At 40.8% G+C, this 18,853-nt stretch overlaps 1 protein-coding gene and 1 pseudogene across 1 annotated transcript in view; one reads left to right on the top strand and one right to left on the bottom strand.

The window, feature by feature from the left end:
• LOC124518719 (zinc finger protein 33B-like) overlaps positions 1-18,853 on the bottom strand; it is a 78,455-nt gene that overhangs the window by 25,996 nt on the left and 33,606 nt on the right.
• Positions 6,971-7,532, top strand: LOC124518680 (PRELI domain containing protein 3B-like; annotated as a pseudogene).

The raw sequence follows: 18,853 nt of genomic DNA, 5'->3' as shown, positions 1-18,853 counted from the left end.
ACGAGCTCTGTGCTGACAGCTCGGAACCTGTAGCCTGCTTCGGATTCTGTGTCTCCCTCTCTCCCTGCCCCTTCCCTGCTCATGATCTGTCTCTCTCTGTCTCTCAAAAATGAATAAACGTTAAAAAAAACTTTAAAAACAAAAAATATTTTTGAGTACTACCAAAGTTGATATTTATGAATTACATGAATATACTATCAATACATTTTGTTACAAATTTTTATTCTCCAGTTTAAAAGGAAAAAGCCGAAGGTGTCTGGGTGGCTAAGTTGGTTAAACCTCTGAGTTCGGGTCAGGTCATGTTCTGCCTATTCACGGGTTTGAACCCCACATCGTTTTCTGTATGGACAGCATGAAGCCTGCTTGGGATTCTGTATCTCCCTCTCTCCCTGCTCCTCCCCAACTCATGTTCTGTCTTTGTCTCTCCCTCTCTCTCTCTCTCTCTCTCAAAAATAAACATAAAAAAGTTAAAAAAATATATGTAAATAACATGTTTCTACCTGTTGATGCAGCTACATATTGTGAGTATAAAGGCTGAGGTTCCTTAAGTATCTGAAGTGGGAGAATACACTGAGACATGACAAGTCTATGAAGAAGTGAGGTGGAGCAAGATGATAAAATCAGCAGCACACAAAGATCTTCCTGAGTCATTTTCAAAACCAGTAGGCACCTCAGGAACCACTGAGAACACTTCCAGTATCACTTGTAATGTGAGTTCCGGTTCCCACATTTCAAGCTTCAAATTGGCAGAAGAGGCATCTTCCGGTCGACTAGGAGTCAAGAGATCTCCAATTTGTCCACTTCTCAAACTGCATTTTCTGCAAATGAACTATTCTATATAGATCCCAAATGTAAATCTTTATATGCTTCTGTAATTTCAGTACCTACAGCATAAAGGTGGTGTAGGATTGCACTAGCTAATCCAGAAAACTTACTTAACATAGTATAATCCAGGCACATAATTAGAATTCACCAATCAAGAGATATATTCGATTCCAAATCATTCCTGAAATACCAGCTCTGTCCTTTAATGAAACTGCTTCAAGAATTTTTTTTAGGTTTCTTTATTTATTTTGAGAGGGAGAAAGAGAGAGCACGAGCAGGGGAGGAGCAGAGAGAAAGGGACAGAGGATCCCAAGCAGGCTCCATGCTGTGAGTGTGGAGCCCCAAGCACGACTCCATCCCAGGAACTGCGAGATCATGACCTGGACCGAAATCAAGAGAAGGATGCTAAAGTGACTGAGCCACCCAGGTGCCCCATCAAACTGTTTGAAAAACAGTATTACAGGGGCGCCTGGGTGGCGCAGTCGGTTAAGCGTCCGACTTCAGCCAGGTCACGATCTCACGGTCCGTGAGTTCGAGCCCCGCGTCAGGCTCTGGGCTGATGGCTCGGAGCCTGGAGCCTGTTTCCGATTCTGTGTCTCCCTCTCTCTCTGCCCCTCCCCCGTTCATGCTCTGTCTCTCTCTGTCCCAAAAATAAATAAATGTTGAAAAAAAAAATTAGAAAAACAGTATTACAAATATTCTTCATTAAGGAAAACAAAATACTTCAGAGGGCTTCCACAAAATATGGGATAGCAGAAGATGACTGAAGGTAAAGGTCGAATTGCAGTAATAATAAAAGTCCTTTTATATGTTGAAAGAAAATTACAAACTATAACCACAATTTAAACTTAAATGATAATTAATATTAGAATAAAACTTAAATACTGAACCACTCTAGAAGGAGTAAACTTTAACTCCTGGCCCCCTGCCTGCCCATAAGGGTACATTACAAATCCTGCCCCTGACATGAACCTGGGCCACGTGACTTGCTTTGTCCAATGAAAAGTAGTACAAGGGAAATGTGTCACTTCAGGGAGAAGTTTCAGAGACATCATCCTTCATCCTTGACCCCACAATGCACAGCACAGGGAACAGAGCCACGCCTTAGCCCCTAAGATCATAGACACAAACAAAAAATAAATTTAGGAATCCTTTGTTATGACACAAGCTGACTGATGCAGTGTTGAAAAAACAAAACAAAATAATCCAATAAAATACAAAAGAACAACCTCTAGAGACCACCTGTGTATACAACAGGCTTGAGCAGTCAAAGCTTGAGCAAGGCAAAAGGACCCACAGCGACCACGACCACGACCACCAAGCTGACGTGAACAGGCTCATTAAGCCACAGGCCCTCACTGACCAATGGGCTGCCCACGGCAGGCACAGTGCCTAAGATTACCAAAAAAGGAGGAAAAGTTACAGCTACTCTAGAACTACAGCCCCTCACCACCGCCTAGTAGCAGACGGTCTCCCCTTTGCCATCCTGCCAGCTGCTCCCTTGCAGGGTATCCAGTAAACTTCTATTTCTTCTGTTCTGTCTTGAGTGAATTCTTCACTGGCGCCTGCCGGCTCCCACTCAATCGGGGTGCCCCACACAACCAAGAAAAAGCATAGGGAAGAAATACATTGTCAGATGGAGGGACTAAAGCCTAACAAGAACAAATACAAATGGGTTACGTCACCCAATACAAAAAACAATTATGTTATTTTAGGCTTGAAAATCTTGTCTTTTCATTTTTAACCAGAAATGAAAAATCATAAGGAAAACAAAACAGGATCCCCACCGTAGGACTTACGGTAACGTCAAAATCACGTGAGTTCTTTTAACGCCCTACACAGTCCTAAGAGTTTCTCCTTATAAAGAGCGATGTCTCATTCTTAGAATCCTCACCAGCTGGCACACATTAAGACACGTACTAACTATTCATAAATGGTTAACGAACGAAGTGAATGAAGGCCTAATTAAGGTACATTACAGGGAATACCAACTGCGGCGAAAGAGAGACTTACTTCAGTGATAAAAACAGTTGCAGTCAAATGGAACAGAAGAGACACCCCCCAATAAACCCACGCATATATGGTCGACTGATTTTTGACACAGTGCCAAAAACACACAATGGGGAAAGATAGTCTCTTCGGTAAATGGTGGTGGGAAAACGGGATACCAACACGCAAAAGAATGAAACTATACCCCTATCTTACACCACTCATACAAATTAACTTGAAATGAATCAGACTTAAACATAAGAACTGATACCATACAATTCCTAGAAGAAAACATAGGGGAGAAGCTCAACATTGTTCTCTAGGATCATGTTTTTTTGGATAAGATGCCAAAAGGAAGGCAACAAAAGCTCAAACAAGACTTCATCAAACTTAAGAGCCCTGCCCAGCAAACAGTCCATAAACTGAAAAGAACCTACAGATTGGGAAAAGATATTCACAAATCATGTATCTGATAAGACGTTAATATCCAAAATGTACAAACAACTCATACAACTCAAAAAGCAAACCAGCAAATAATCCAATTAAAATGAGCAAAGGACCTGAACCGACATTTTTCCAAAGACCTACAAACGCCAATATGTATATGCAAAGGTGCTCAATATCATGAATCATCAAGGAAATGTAAACCAAAACCACAATGAAATATCACTTTCACACCTCTCAGCATGGCTACCATCAAAAAGACAAGAGATAACAAATGGCAAGAATGTGGCGTAAAATGGGAACCCTTCACTGTTGGTGGGAATGTAAACTGGCGCAGCTACCTTGGAGAAAACTATGGCGGTCCCTCATATAATTAAAAATGGAACTACCAGATGATCCAGAAATCCCACTTTTAGGCACAAATCCAAAAGAAATGGAATCAAAACTGCAAAACACACCTTAATCCCCTGTTCACTGCAGCATTGGTTACAATAGCTGAGGCATGACACAGTGTAAGTGTCCATCAACAGAGGAATGGATGGGATAAAGAAAATGTGGTGTGTAAACACACACAATGGAATACTTACTATTCAACCATAAAAACAAAGGAAAAAGGAAATCCTACCATTTGTGACAATATGGACAGACCTTGAGAGCATTATGGTAAGTCAAGAGAGAAAACAAACACCATATGGTGTTACTTACATGGAGAATCTCCTAAAAGAAAAGGCCAACATCATACAAACAGAGTATAAAATGAGCCCCTGATTGGGTGTGGAAGAAAGGAAGGACGGAAGGAAGGAAGGAAGGAGAAACAAACAAACTCCATGCACAGATGGTGCCACATATGGATGTATATCTAAGAAAGAAGTAGCAATAAAACAAAATCTTGTAGAGAAAGCAAGAGAAAACATTCAAGAATTCATGTTATGAATTCAACATACTTTGATGCTAAATACTAACACCTAAGAAGAACATATCTCCCCCTGGCCAAAAACTTAGTGGTCAATCTCTCTCATAGACATAGAAACAAAAACCCGAAACAAAATATTAGCATGACCCAGTTAGATTTATTTCAGAAATCTCCAGGTAGTTTTACATTTAAAAATTAATGTAATTCACCAACTAAGAAAATGAAGGAGACAAATAATATGATTTCAATAGATGTCCAAAAGCATTTAATAAAGTTTAAAAGGCACTCATGAAGAAAATAAAAACTTTAGGTAACTAGGAATAGAACTGGACATCCTTGATGTGGTAAGAAATGCAAAAAAAATGCAGCAAAAATCACATATTGAGAGGAAAACTTCCCCTTTGAGAATAGAATAAAGACAAGGAAACCTACTCTTTGCTTCTATTGAGTATCATATATTGGAGGACCTAAGAGGGCAATAAAGAAAAAAAGGTTTTATGAATTGGAAAAAGTAAACAGCAGTGTCACTAATACCAGATCACACATGTGTATATATTAAAAATGCAAATAAGGTTGAGATAAATTATTAGGTATAGTAAATTAGTGTAGAAAAATTGTTGGATTTAAGGTCAATATATAAAAAATAACATGTCAGCAACAAGCAATTAAAAAGTACAATTGAAAATATATGTATAATACACAAAAATAAACTCAGAATGGATGAAAGACCTAAATGTAAGACAGGAAACCATCAAAATCCTAGAGGAGGAAGCAGGCAAAAACCTCTTTGACCTCAGCCGCAGCAACTTCTTACTCAACACGTCACTGGAGCCAAGGGAAACAAAAGCAAAACTGAACTATTGGGACCTCATCAAAATAAAAAGCTTCTGCATAGCGAAGGAAACAATCAGCAAAACTAAAAGGCAACCAATGGAATGGGAAAGATATTTGCACATGACATATCAGATAAAGGGTTAGTATCTAACATCTACAAAGAACTTATCAAACTCAACACCCAACAAATAATCCAGTGAAGAAATGGGCAAAAGACATGAGTAGACACTTTTCCAAATAAGATATCCAGATGGCTAACAGACACATGAGAAAATGCTCAACATCACTCATCATCAAGGAAATACAAATCAAAACCACAATGAGATACCGCCTCACACCTGTCAGAATGGCTAACATTAACAACTCAGGCAACAACAGATGTTGGCGAGGATGCGGAGAAACAGGATCTCTTTTGCAATGCTGGTGGGAATGCAAACTGGTGCAGCCACTCTGGAAAACAGTATGGAGGTTCCTCAAAAAATTTAAAATAGAACCACCCTAAGACCCAGCAATTCCACTACTAGGTATTTACCCAAGGGATACAGATATGCTGTTTCAAAGGGGCACATCCACCCCAATGTTTATAGCAGCACTACTGACAATAGCCAAAGTATCGAAAGGGTCCAAATGTCCATGGATGAATGAATGGATAAAGAAGATGCAAAATGAATGTATGTGTATGTGTGTGTGTGTGTGTGTATCTGTATATATATGTGTATGTATGTGTATACACATACATATATACACATACATACACACACACACACACACACACACACACACACACACACACACTGGAGTATTACTCAGCAATCAAAAAGAATAAAATCCTGCCATTTGCAACTACATGGATGGAACTGGAGGGTATCATGCTAAGCGAAATCTGTCAGTCAGAGAAAGACAAGTATCATATGACTTCACTCATATGAGGAATTTAAGATACTAAACAGATGAACACAAAGGAAGGGAAGCAAAAATAACATAAAAACAGGGAGGGGGACAAAAAAGAGACTCTTTAAATATACAGAACAAACAGAGGGTTGCTGGAGGATTGTGGGAGGGGGGATGGGCTAAATGGGTAAGGGGCATTAAGGAATCTACTCCTGAAATCATTGTTGCACTATATGCTAACTAGGATGTAAATTAAACAATAAATTAATTAAAAAATAATTTAAAAAATAAAAATTAAAAAAATATATACAGGTATATTAGGGGATCCTGAATGGCTCACTTGGTTGAGCATCCAACTCTTGATTTAGGCTCAGGTCATGATCCCAGGGTCATGGAATCCAGGCCTGTCAGGCTCTGCCCTGAGTGTGGACTCTGCTTAAAATTCTCTCTCTCCCTCTCCCTCTGCCCCTCTCCCCTCTCTTTCTCACCCTCTCTTTCTCTCTCTCTCAAAAAAAAAAAAGCATATATATTAATAAAAATGCTAAACACATAGAAATAACTCTAACAATAGGTGTGCAAGAATTCCACAAAGAAACTTTTAAAATTACTAAAGACTTACATAAATGTAGAAAATACATCATGTTCACAGGCAGAATATTCAATATCAGAAAATAAGCAATTTTTCCCACATTGACTTATAGATTCAATTCAACTGCAAATAAAGTTCCAGCAGGTTATTTGTGAATGCTAACAATATTTGTACAGGAACACAAAGGGCCAACTGAAGCCAGGATCCTGCTGAAGACGAGAAAAGTGTGGAAGGATGTACACTACTCACTTGAAATATTTTTTATCAAATGTGGTACTGGCCTAAGAAGGGCCAAACTAAGCAGTGGAAATGAATAGAGCACAAAAGGACCCAGAGATGTATGCACTATGACATACATCACACTGCAAAACAGTGGGGAAACTCAAGTTTTCAAAAAGAGTTCTTAGACAAATCGTATGGGAAGAAAGTGACCTGATGTCTGTCTCCTACAGAACCCCAGGGTCATCATGCAGGCTGACAGCACCATGAAGATACGGACTTCAGAGCGCATTTCTAATCACCCATGGGAAACTGTTTCCACAGTCACAGTGCAGAAATACCTGAACCCTATGACCTCAAGCTTGGTTGGAGTTGATGTACTAGACAGAACATACAGATCCCTTTGGAAAGTTTCACAGCCAAAGACTTCTCGGAACAGAGCGAGGATTGCCTTCCACTGTGAAATCTCTTATTGGCGCAGCAAGAACTAAAACATATGTGCAAAAACATTCTGTAGTTGTTCCCATAGACAAAACAATGGAACTTAGGTCTGCTAGTATTTCATTTACAAATATGGTTTCAGTGGATGACAGACTTCTATACAAACCACATTCTTAGGACCCAGAAAAAACTCTTTTGACTCAAGAAGCCATAATCATTGTGAAAGGAGTCTGTCTCAGCAGTTACCTTGAAGGACTGACAGTAAGTACAACATCTGCAAATGCTAAGAGTGGCCGAGAAGCAATGGAATGGCTTATACATACATTAAATGTGGAGACGGAACAACTGGTAGCTTCGGGGAGAGGGACATCGGGGCACCGACAGTGACAGCAGCATTTGAAGAGAACTGAGGATGGAACATGCTCCCCCAGGTCTCTGCAAGCTGGCAATCTATTTGTTATTTTAAAAATAAAACTTATTTTAAGTAGAATTTGTTTTATAAGCTGAAGAAAAGCTATGTAATTTCTGATCAAAAGAAAGAGGTGCAGGATTTCTAAATAAAAGAGATTTCCGAAAGTAGTATTGTTTGAAATTACCATCTAATTGTGAAGACTCCAGGATGTGGGGGAAATTTAACAATTTTTGAAAAGTACCTGGAAAATCACACTGGCATGTTAAATCTCCACTGAGGTAGAATTTTAAGCTTTTAATGCATTAGAAATCTGCCTGGTGGGGCACCTGGGTGGCTCACTTGGTTGAGTGTCCAACTTCAGCTAAGGTAATATTTCACGGTTTGTGGGTTTGAGTCCTGAGTCGGGTTCTGTGCTGATAACTCGGAGCCTGGAACCTGCTTCAGATTCTATGTCTCCCTCTCTGCCCCTCCCCGACTTACGCTGTTTATGTCTCTGTCAAAATAAATAAATAATTTTTTTATATATATTAAATATAATTTATTGCCAAATTAGTTTCCATACAACACTCAGTGCTCATCCCAACACGTGCCCTCCTCAATACCCATTAAACTTTAAAAAACAAATAAATAAAATACACAGGAATTCTTACAAAACTCAGTAGAATAAAACAACCTAAAAAGCCATAAATTTATGAAAGTTGCACAAACTAAATAATCAGACCCATGGAAATTAAACAATGAAGTTTTTCACCCTTTAATGTAAAAATAATTTTTACATCTGGAGAGAAAGGAGGAAAAGTAGTTTTCTAATAAATAACAATTTACCTAGAAAAATTAGAAATCTTCATATCCTATAACTCAAAAATATTAATCACTGGACATTGGAGCAATGATTCTTAAACTTAACACCATCACACGGACATCCTGTTAAAAACACAGATTACTGGGCCTGGCCTCCAAAAGTTCTCTTCCAGTAGGTTTGGGATGGTGGATCACAATCTGCATGTCAAACAAGTTTCGAGGTGATGCTGCCATTTCTGGGCAAAGGTCCTCACTCTGAGAATCAATGCTCCAGGGTCTGGAGATACATCTGCATTTACCATAGAGAATGACAAGGATATTCACAGCAGTATTTATATCAATGAAAAATGGAATTACCTGAATATCTACCAATGAAATACAGTATTTAGGATATACTGTGTCCAGATAGCAGGAAAATCCAACATTAAAAGAAACAAACTACAGGGGTGCCTAGGTGGTGAAGCATCGGACTCTTGATTTCAGCTCAGGTCATGATCTTATGATCGTGAGAGTCAGCTCTGGGTCAAGATCCACCCTAAGTGTGGAACCTGATTAAGATATTCTCTCTCTCAAAATATTCTCATTCTCGGGGCACCTGGGTGGCTCAGTTGGTTGAGCGTCCCACTTCGGCTCAGGTCATGATCTCACGGTTTGTGAGTTCGAGCCCCACGCCGGGCTCTGTGCTGACAGCTTGGAGGCTGGAGCCTGCTTCGGATTCTGTGTCTCCCTGTCTCTCTGCCCCTTTCCTGCTCATGCTCTCTGTCTCTCTCTGTGTCTCAAAAATGAATAAGCGTTAAAAAACTTAAAAAAAAAAAAAAGATATTCTCATTCTCTCTCTCTCTCCCTCTGTCTCCTTTCTCTCTCTCCTTCTGCCCCTCTCCCCCACTCACAAACTCTAATAAAATTTTTAAAAAACTATTTACTTAAAAAAGTAAATAAATAAACTTCCTATGGATAGATCTCAAATTACTAGTGTACTAAGGGGAGAAAATGCCTGTCATATAAACATTAAGATAATTTACATATTTTTAGAAGTGCTCAAAATAGTAAACAGTATTATTTTTCCAGCATACATGTAGAGATAAACGTTATGACTAGTAGACAAAGGATACAAACTTGGAACTGAACGATGGGGTACAATGAGGAAAGCTACAGAAGAGACAAAGAAGACTCCCCAGGAGAGACTGTCAGAAGAGTAATGGAGCAGTTCTTGAAGGAAGGCAATTACAATTAAATCATTGGCAATTTTACCTGGACAAACCCCAAAAAAGTGGAAGGGAAAAACCAAGACAGAAATCTATAGGATGAATTTGAGAAGCTCAGACACATTTACCAGAGAATTTAACTTTGAACCATCTGCTATAAAACTCGCATACACAACCTGGCTAAAGTAGTTATGGAGAGTTTTTGTTAACAGGCATGTAGACCATTCATTCCTCTGAACATATCGGGTTTTACACCAGGATCGAACATGACCATCATTAAATTAACTACTTGAACTCTCTCTCAGACCCTTTTACTCTCAGTGAGGAACAGTTTTAGGCATTCATTTCGGGGCTGTCACAGGAAGGATATTCACTATGTGTCCCTATGTTAAAACCAAAAAAGATATCATCCAAGAAGTCTTTGTGTCTTGAAAAAATTCTGTCTGTATCCAAAAGACTGTGTCCTCCTTTCTCCATGGTTATCAGAAACAACAGAGATGTTATTTGTAGGTCAGTTTAGAAGCTCTAAAATATAGAATGATCAGTATGTATCTACAAGCCACCTTAGTCTTGCTATTGATCTGTTACTCTCTATTTTCTGTAAAGGTAGATTTCTATCTATTGCTAATTTCCCATTACAATGGGATTCACCAAGTCCATCGCAAAATAAAGTGGGGAATGAACAACTTACCTGGGATTTGTTCATTTTCTGCTGTCTTGGAAAAGTGTAGACAACTCTGGTGCTGTGCTGAGTTACAGGAGGAATGAGGTCCTAAAAGACCTGGCCTGCCTGGCGGCTCCTGAATGCTCCTGCCCTATAAAACTATACAACCCAATAGATAGGAAGCGTGTCAGTTCCTCTGATCTTCAGAAAGGACAGCAGACGTTCAAAGACCACCTACTAAATGTAAATATTTGCTTCCTGGGGATTTTTTCACAGTTTAAACCTCTCTTGATGCTCACAAAAAAAAAATTTAAATAAAAAAGTTAGTTTAAATAAAACAATATACTCAGTGAAGCAACATTAACTCTTCACCAAACTACTGTAAAAAAACAAAAACAAAAACAAAAACAAAAAACAAAAAACTTCCCGACCTGGGGCAGCTGGGTGGCTCAGTCAGTTCAGCCTCGATTCTTGGTTCAGGTCACGATCTCAGGGTTCATGGGACCAAGGCCTGCATCAGGCTCTGTGCTGACAGTGTGGAACCTGCTTGGGATTCTCTCTCCCCCTCTGCCCTTTCCTGACTCGCTCTATTTCTCTCTCTGTCTTGATAATAAACTTACAAAAAAATACTCCCGACTACTCTGTTTATCAATTTTCCTACTGTTACTAAACCTTTGGTTAGTGATTCCACAGAAAATGATAAAAAGCAGTGCTTTAAGGACAGGTCTATGTTTTCTTTGTCCTGGTTGGGTTTCTCAAAAGGATCTTTTCACAGGGGCACCTGCGTGGCTCAGTAGGTTAGGCGACTGACTTAGCTCAGGTCATGATCTCACAGTTCGTGAGTTCAAGCCTCCCGTCGGGCTCTGTACTGACAGCTCAGAACCTGGATGAAGCCTGCTTCAGATTCTGTGTCTCCCTCTCTTTCTGCCCCTCCCCCATTCACAGTCATTCTCTCTCTCTCTCAAAAATAAAAATTTTAAAAACAAGGATCTTTTTATAAAGTAATTTGCCTTTCCTCGTGTGGAAAAGCAGGCAGTCTCTCTGGAGTCGGGAGACACAACTTCCAGTCTTCGCCACTAACAAACTGTGATTCTGAATAAGTCAGTAACCTTCGAGAAGAAAAACAAACAAACAAACAAACAATGTTTCTATTCAATGAGACAAAAAGTAAGGGATTCTTGGAGATCCTTCCCTAATGCCGGACTGAGTAACACCACACCTCAAGAAGCAGTCACCGACCCGACTTGGAGAGCCGCTCAGACTCCAGGAAGGATACAAGGAGAACCAAGAGGCGGGGCGGTAACCGAGTCAGCCCAGGCAGGGGCGCCCGTCTTCCCGGACCACCCCGCCTCCACCCGACGCGCTCGCGCCCCCCTCCCGGCCGCAGCCCCGTCCCTCTCCCACCGCCTCCGGACACACGCCCTCCTCCCGCGGCCTCCAGAACCGGGCCCCGCGAACGGCCCCGGCCGCTCCGGCAGGGACTGAGCACCGGGGGGCCCGACCTCTAGTGCTGATGGACTCGTCCCCATCCCGCCGTCACCGGTCCACGGACCTCCTCCACACAAACCGGCACCGACCGTCTACAGCCGCCCCGCGACTTCCCAGTCAGCGCAGCGCCCCCCTCGGCCCTCGTCCAACCGTCCCGCGCTCACCTATCGCTCCCTCGTCATGAGGCACTGACCCCAGAAAAGCGCAGAGATTCGGCGGCCGGGGAACCGCCTCCCACGCGAGAAGTGAGGAAAACGGGAGGGGAGGAAAAGCCTGGCGGAAGTGCCCAGAGGCAGAAGGCTGTACTAAGCATGCGCAGAACTAGGCATGCGCAGAACCGGACAGTGTGAGCAGTCCGCGCCGAAAGGCAGAAAACTACCTTTCCCTGCAGATTCACCGACCAGTGGTTGGAGGGTGGCTGAGAGTGCAGTCTTTACCTAGGACGTGGGAAGTTTGGGGAGCTTGACCTAGTTACCCAAGCAGTCAGAGCCCGTCAGGGACTCCCCAAAAGTTGCGGATTGCAGCTGAATTCTGTGTGACACCAGTGTGCAATTTAGACTAGAGCTGTCAAGGAAAGCAACCTGCTTGTCGAGTTCACTTTTTGAAATACGATGAAATAGACTCCATCAATACAATAAAAGAATATGAAAAAAATTAGGATCTGTCACCATCAGCAACTCTCTCAGGAAATAAAAAGCCAGGGGTCAAGGGCGGTATCAAGAAAGCTTGTTCATCAAAATCACGACAACAATGAATGATAATTGAGGATACATCAGAAAATCGACAGTCCAAAACAAAATTTCTTTATTCGTCTACATATTCTTTCCTCTGTGACGTTAAAATTACTTGAAGAAATGGAGATTGACCTTTTTTTTTTTTAACGTTTTATTGTTGAGAGAGAGCGCGCGCAGGAGCGAGGGAGGGGCAGAGAGCGAGCGGGACACAGAATCCGAAGCAGGCTCCAGGCTCTGAGTTGTCAGCACAGAGCCTGAAGCGGGGCTCGAACTCACAAGTGGTGAGATCATGACCTGAGCCGAAGTTGGTCGCCCAAACAACTGAGCCACCCAGGCACCCCAAGAGATCGACCCTTTCAATGAAAGACTCAATATTCTTTAACAACATTCCTCTAAGAATCTGAACAAATTTTTGTACATACTTTTTTCTCTTTGATTTTTGTGTACTTTTAATATGTACTTTACAAAAGCATATTCTCTCGGGGCTTCTGGGTGGCTCAGTCGGTTGAGGGCCCAACTTTGGCTCAAGTCATGATCTCACGGTTTGTGGGTTCAAGCCCCATGTCAGGCTTTGGGCTCACAGCTCAGAGCCTGGAGCCTGCTTCGGATTCTGTCTCGCTCTCTCTGCCCCTCCCCCACTCGTGTGCATGCGCTATCAAAATAAACATTAAATTTTTTTTTTAAATGAAAACAGGACACTGAAGAGATACATGCACTCCCATGTTTACTGCATTATTATTCACAATACCTGAGATATGGAAACAATGTAAGTGTCCATCAACAGATGAATGGATGAAGAAGGTGTGTGGTAAATACATAAAACACACTACTCCCCAGCCATGAGAAAGAAAATCTTGTCCACTTGCAACTCTATGAAGAGACCTTGAAGTCATTATGGGAGTGAAATAAGTCAAAAAGAGAAAGACAAATACTGCAGGATAACAGTTATATGGAATCTAAAAAAGCTTATCTCACAAAAACAGATTGTGGAATGTTGGTTACTGAGGGCTGGGCGTTCAGGGAACAGGAGAGATGTTGTTTAAGGGTACAAACTTAGCAGCTGGTAGATATATAAGTCCATATTAACCCAATGTTAATATGTCAATTATATCTCAATAAAAACGTACCCACTTATCCTAAAGTGATAAATAAAGAAAAACAAATTCATACTCCTCATAATTCAAAATTAACCGTTTAGAGGTGTTTTAATTTCCTGTTGCTGCTGTAACAAATTACTGCATAGTGGCTTAAAACAACACAAGTTGAGTATGCTATTGGAATTCAGAAGGGCAAAACAGGTATCACATGGCTAGAATCAAGGTGTCAGGGCTGCATTCCTTGTGGATGTTCTATGGGAGGGAGAATCCACTTCTTTGCCTTTACGAGTTTCTAAAGGCTGTCCTTGCCTTGTCATCCTATATCACTGCCACCTCTGCCCATGTTGTCACATCTCTCTGACTTTGACTTTCCTGCCTCCCTCTTTCCTTGGAAGAATTCTTGTGATTATATTGGGCCCCCTGGGATAACTCAAGATAGTCTCCCATCTCAAGATCCTTAACCTAAACACATTTGCTAAGTCTCCTTTGCCAGGTAAGGTAACATATTCTCAGATTCTAGGGATTAGGATGTGCACCTCTTTGGGGGCCACTATTCCGCCAAAACAAGAATAAATGCAAAGAAGGATGGGTGCAGTTTTCAAAAACATTAATCTATGAGCATTATAAGGTACTTGTATTTCAATACTTTATTTTCTCAACATTTCATGTATATTATGCAAAGTATCTTCCTCTAAATTATTACTTGCAGAATGGTGGGGTATTCACATTCTATGCATCATGTTCGCATCAAAATTCTACTCCAGAGGTTTGTTTTTTTTTTAATCAGAATGGTATTAAAGGTTGAAACCACAATGATTCAATAGATCATCTGAAAAGATTCCGAGGCATAGAAAATAAGCTTGTACTTAATTTGTAAGTTCTTGACACCAGATGAAGTTACCTTCTTACAGGTAAAAGGGCACCATTACATAGCATTCATGAGAGCAGCTAAAGTTTGCAGGGCCGAGGTAAAGGACAGAGCGGCCCAGACAGGAAGCTGCTGAGACGATAAGCATGTGTGTGAGGGAACTGCCCAAGACCCAGGAAAGACCCAACCAAAAGGATTAAAGGCAACAGTGCCCCATGTTCAGAAACCAAGCTCTAAATATATATATATATATATACATATCTTTATATATATATATCTTTATATATATATATATAACTATATATATATATATCTTTATATATATATATAATCCCTATGCGTTATAGAATACAGGTCCATTGTGCGAGCTCTCAGCTCACTTAGCATTTCCAAGCTCCCCAGGACGTGCTGGGATGGATATGGGACCAGGGATTACTAAATGGGCATTATCTTTCTGTGATCTCTGGCTGTCTCTTCAGAGTCCTTAGAACACAGCATAACTGAAGTCCCTAGGACATACCTGCACTGTCCCACCACGCTGTGTCCCCAGTGGCATTTGAGTTTATACAAAATACAGTCTGAGTTTCTAGGGAACTGAGCATCCTTAGAGAGTCAGACTTTGGCACCCTGGATGAAGTTTCTATGCAAGTGTATCATTCTCAAGGACCCAAGGCCCAGCACAATGAACAGGAATTCGACCTGGAAGATAACACTCTCTAGCCTGAGTTCCCTCTCCAGAGCTAAAGAGCAGTAAGAGAAGTCCAAAAATGAGCATATTTTATATTTCTGATCAGAATTTGTTATTCATCTCCCAAGAAGTGGGCAAAACCCGGAAGATGTTGCCATTCTCAGAAGCCATCGAGGACTATGACTGTGGAAGGTTTGGTCCTAGATTCAGAAGAGAGTATGAGCTGGAGTTCTAAGACGTGGTATCTGCAGTCTGTGCAGGAAATGTCACCTGATTGGAGGGACGCTCCTCAGTCTTTCCTGATCTTTCACAGCCTTGACACTTGGATGAATACTGGTCAGTTATTTTGTAGAATGTCCCTCAATGTGTTTGGCTGATGTTTTCTCATGATTGGGAGGATAGTGTATGTTTTGGGCAAGAATACCACAGAAGAGACCTGTGCTTCTCAGAGCATCCGGTCAGGGGGTTCATGATGCTGCTGTGTCTTATTACTGGAGATGGTAACCACTCTGGTAAAGTTCTGTCTGCCAGGGTCCTCTGCTGTAAAGTTACAACTTTTCACATTGTGAGTATCTTGGAGGAGATCATTTCAGGCCATGCAATTATGCCATTTCTCTTCAAATTTATAGCCTTCTAATATTAGTATCTGTTAATGGATAGTGTCTACAGCAATCATTGATGTGTTGTTTGCCTAATGATGGTTTTTTATTTCCTTTATTTAGATGACTTTTGAAGTTTTTTGTTTTGGGGTGTTTTTTGTTTGTTTGGTTTGTTTGGTTTTTTTTGGTTCTTTTTTTAAGTAGGCTTCACATCCAGCATGGAGCCCAATGCGGGGCTTAAACTCAAAACCCTGAGATCAAGACATGAGCTGAGGGGTACCTGGGTAGCTCAGTCAGTTAAACATCTGACTTTGGCTCAGGTCATGATCTCACGGTCTGTGGGTTTGAGCCCTGCATCGGCCTCTGTCTGACAGTTTGGAGCCTGGAGCCTGCTTTGGATTCTGTGTCTCCCTCTTTCTCTCTCTGCTCTTACCCTGCTCACACTCTCTCAAATAATAAACATTAAGGAAAAAAAAAAAAGACCTGAGCTGAGATCAAGAGTCGAACGCTTAACTAACTGAGCCACTCAGGCACCTGACTTTTAAAGATTTTAAGAAACATTTTCTTTCTTCCCTTTTTTAGAGATATTTTCAATTTCAATTTGTAATTTAAAAGAAGTCTAGGGCGCCTGGGTGGCTCAGCTGGTTAAGCGTCTGACTTTAGCTCAGATCATGATCTCATAGTTCATGAGTTTGAGCCCTGCGTCAGGTTTTGTGCTGTCAGCACAGAACCGCTTTGGACCTTCTGTCTCCCTCTTTCTCTGCCCCTCCCCCACTTGCACTCTGTCTCTCAAAAATAAACATTTAAAAGAAAATAAATTAAAAATAAATAAAAGAAGCCCAAATCATCAAATAACACATAAAACTTCCTATGCACTTATTTAAGAGTGGGGTTCATTCACAAGATACAAACAATTACAGAATGCATTTTGGCTTACTAGCTAAAGTATCATTACCATATGGCAACCAGAGGGACAATCTGTACTTCGTCTGAGATGTCAGTTTTAACATTTTGTTATTCCAGACAACTAATAATAATTCAGAACTTGTATTCTTTCAACATTACGATAATAAATCAGACTTCATCAATGTTTATATGAGGTCATTTAAAATTTGCGTAACTAAAACAATCTTAAAGACAGTACTCTTACTATATATTCTTTTTACATACATATATGTGGGTTTTAACTATACGGTAAAAGAAGATGTAAAAGGTTACACACTGAACTAGTAGCAATGGTTAAAGCAAGGCAGGCTACCAATGTAAAGGTGGTGGGTCCAAAGAAATTAATTCTTTAATGAATCATTTTGAAATAATTTCAAATTTCACGAAAGTTCCAAGAACAATGCAAAAATTCCGATATCCTCCTTACCTAGATTCCCCAACTGTTAACATTTCACTGCATTCTTTTTGCATGTACCTATTTAATCAACTATCCTTGTATGATCATTCTTTTCCTATTTGAGATCAAACAACAGACACCATACACCACAGTTCCTAAGTACTCCATTATGCCTTTTCCTAAAATGAGGGCACTTTCCTACAGAACCACCATCCACACAAGCAAGTCAGGAAATCAACCTTAACAGAACACTGCTGTCAAATCCACAAACCCCCTTCAAATCTCAACAGCTGTCCCAACATCTTTTTCCTTCCTGATCCTGGATGCCACCAGTCTGGGTCTATCTTATGTTTCATCACCAGACTTAGGTCATGCTTTCTTGGTAGTAACCACAGAGAAGATAGATCAATGCGTCGCGTCGTGGGGCACACGTTGTTGACAGTGGTGATATTAGCCTTGATTATCTTGTCATTTTGGTGTCTGGTAAGTTTCCCTGCCAAAAAAAATCACCATTATCCCCTTTGAAACTGGTATTTGTGGAGATATATTCTGAGATTATGCCAATAATCTGTCCCTCATCCACTCACCAGTCTTAGTATCTGTTAATAATCTCACCTGAATCAGTCACTATCAAATACTGGTTTTTTATTTCCATTATTCCTCATACATATATTAGTAAGGAAAAGGTTCCCCTTCTCCCATTCATTTCTTTCTATATCAATACGGATTCATGGCTTTCTGTTTTGTACCAAAGATTATATTCCATTCTTAGTATTTGTTTTTATGCTCAAATTGTTTCAGATTTGGCCAACAGGAGCATCTTTGAGATGGCTTTTGTGTACTTTTGCTATGCCCCCATTATTCCTTGAGCAGCTCTTTGCCTTCTCCCTCGAGAAGATATTTAAGGTTCATCCGCTTTCCCTGGCCCAAGTTTGGAATCAGCCATTTACAAAGGAGTTCTGTTTCCTTTAAGTGGAAGGTAGTATCTAGGCACCAGACTCTGGAAGGTAGTGCTCATTGCTGTGAGGATGTACTTGCTTCTAAGCGATCTCAGTATAAAGAGCTAGGAAATACATGTATGGAGGACACACACACACACACACGTACATTTGCATATACACATGCATGTGTCTACACACATATGTAGACACACACACCTATAAATATTTCTGTGTCAACACCTCAGCGTTCTGCTTAGTCTTCTGCCTTTCTATATTTGTAAATACTTTCAACAGGGAGAAATTTGGCCACCAGTTTCAATACATTTCATCTTGCCCTCAATGTAATCAATCTCCACCCATGCCAACCATTTCTTCTATCTATAATCTCCTTAACCCCTACCTCCCTAGTGTCCTGTGTTTCCGTAATGGGAGCAGCCACACTATTCAGTTCCTCTTCACTTCCCCTCACTGGCCTGCATTGGGACTGCTGTCCCTGTACTGGGAAGGGGAGGAAGAAAAAAAGGAACAGTTGTAATTAAAAAATATATACATGTATTCCAATATTATTTGTAAAATAAAAATAATAAAAATGAAATAATGCTATAGATTGTTTATGCCCCATGTCACCTTCCCTCCAAAAAAAAAAAATCATTTTGTGGGTAACTAATCCCAATGTCGTAATATTTGGAAGTGGGGCCTTCGGGGGATGATTAGGTCATCAGAGCGGAGACCACATGAATGGGATTAGTGCCCTCAGAAAAGATGCCCCAAAGGGATCCCTCACCACGTCTGCCATGTGAGGACACAGGGAGAAAACGAACCTCTATGAACCAGGAAGCAGGCCCTCACCAGACACAAAATCTGCCAGG

This window comes from Lynx rufus, unplaced genomic scaffold, assembly GCF_022079265.1.
Source record: "Lynx rufus isolate CCGP_SWC_20201006 ecotype Redwood Valley unplaced genomic scaffold, mLynRuf1.p SCAF_25, whole genome shotgun sequence".
Lineage (NCBI taxonomy): Eukaryota > Metazoa > Chordata > Mammalia > Carnivora > Felidae > Lynx > Lynx rufus.
This window is presented reverse-complemented; position numbering and strand designations above follow the sequence as displayed.